Raw genomic sequence first — 1,947 nt, forward strand, 5'->3', positions numbered from 1 at the left:
TCATCTTTGAAGGTAGTTCTCATTTCTAAAATTAATATTATTATTATTATTGTTATTATTAGTAGTAATATAATTATTACTGTTATTATTACTAAAATAAGAATTTATGATCATTTAATAGTATTGTTATTATGATTGTTATTATTAGTATTATAAATATTATTATCACCATATAAGTATGATAATCATTATTATCATTATTATTACTAGTATCATACTATTAGTATTATTATTATTACCCTTAGTCAGGTATTTCTACGATTATTAATTTTGCAAAACAAAAGATATATATGTAAATATATTATAACATAAAATATACTAATATTACATAAAAATTATGTTTCAACTAATATTATTGATATAACATTAATTAAATATCAAATAAGTATCATAATACACTATAAGAATAATTAATACATAACAAATATATAAACTTAATTGATTTATACTATAATGTGTTAATACTTGATATAGGTTCGTGAATCCGAGGCCAACTCTGCATTGTTCAATGTCGTCATATTTATTTTTACTACAAAATACATTATAGTGAGTTTCATTATTACCTTTTTATATACATTTTGGGCTGAGAATACATGCAAATGCTTTATTAACTGTTTTACAATATTTATATGCGTGAGTTTCATTTGCCTTTTTACCCTTTATATTTTTGGGCTGAGAATACATGCGCTGCTTTTATAACTGTTTTACGAAATAGACACGAGTAAATGAAACTACATTCTATGGCTGGATTATTAAACCGAATATGCCCCTTTTTAAGTCTGGTAATCTAAGAATTAGGGAACAGACACCCTAATTGACGCGAACTCTAAAGATAGATCTATCGGGCCCAACAAGCCCCATACAAAGTACCGGATGCTTTAGTACTTCGAAATTTATATCATGTCCGAAGGAGGATCCCGGAATGATGGGGATATTCTTATATACATATTGTGAATGTCGGTTACCAGGTGTTCAATCCATATAAATGATATTTTTGTCTCTATGCATGGGACGTATGATTATGATAAATGGAAGTATGAAATCTTGTGGTCTATTAAAATTATGAAAGGATTATTTATGTTAAACTAATGAACTCACCAACCTTTTGGTTGACACTTTAAAGCATGTTTATTCTCATGTATGAAAGAAATCTTCCGTTGTGCACTTGCTCATTTTAGAGACATTACTTGGAGTCATTCAGGACATATTTCAAAAGACGTTGCATTCGAGTCGTTGAGTTCATCAAGATTATTATTAAGTCAATTATAGTTAGATATATTATAAAATGGTATGCATGCCGTCAACTTTCGATGTAATGAAAGATTGTCTTTTCAAAAACGAATGCAATGTTTGTAAAATGTATCATATAGAGGTCTAGTACCTCGCAATATAACCAAATGTAATGTATTCGTCCTTGTGGATTAGGACGGGTCATTAGAATATGATATGCATGTCATTGGAAAGCTAGTAAAAAATTAGGAACTTTTCATTTAGATATCGAATGGTTTCGATGAACAGTTTAGAAGTTATAGTCAATTGAATTTTTGTAAAAGTGATTATTATTATCGTCGTTATTATCGTCGTTATAATCTAATTATTATTATTATTATTATTATTATTATTATTATTATTATTATTATTATTATTATTATTATTATTGTCGTTATTAATAAAAGATATTATTGTTATTATTATTATTATTATTATTATCGTTATTATCTTTAAGGTTATAATTATTATTATTATTATTATTATTATTATTATTATTATTATTATTATTATTATTATTATTATCATTCAAATAGTTATAGTTATTAGTATTATCATTAATATTATTATTATTATTAGTATTATTATAACTAAAACTAATATTAGTAACATCTAATTATTATGATTACTATTATTATTATTAATATGAATGCGATATAAAAGACGACTAAAAGTTAT

Source organism: Rutidosis leptorrhynchoides, chromosome 3 (genome assembly GCF_046630445.1).
Source record: "Rutidosis leptorrhynchoides isolate AG116_Rl617_1_P2 chromosome 3, CSIRO_AGI_Rlap_v1, whole genome shotgun sequence".
In the NCBI taxonomy this organism is placed as follows: Eukaryota; Viridiplantae; Streptophyta; class Magnoliopsida; order Asterales; family Asteraceae; genus Rutidosis; species Rutidosis leptorrhynchoides.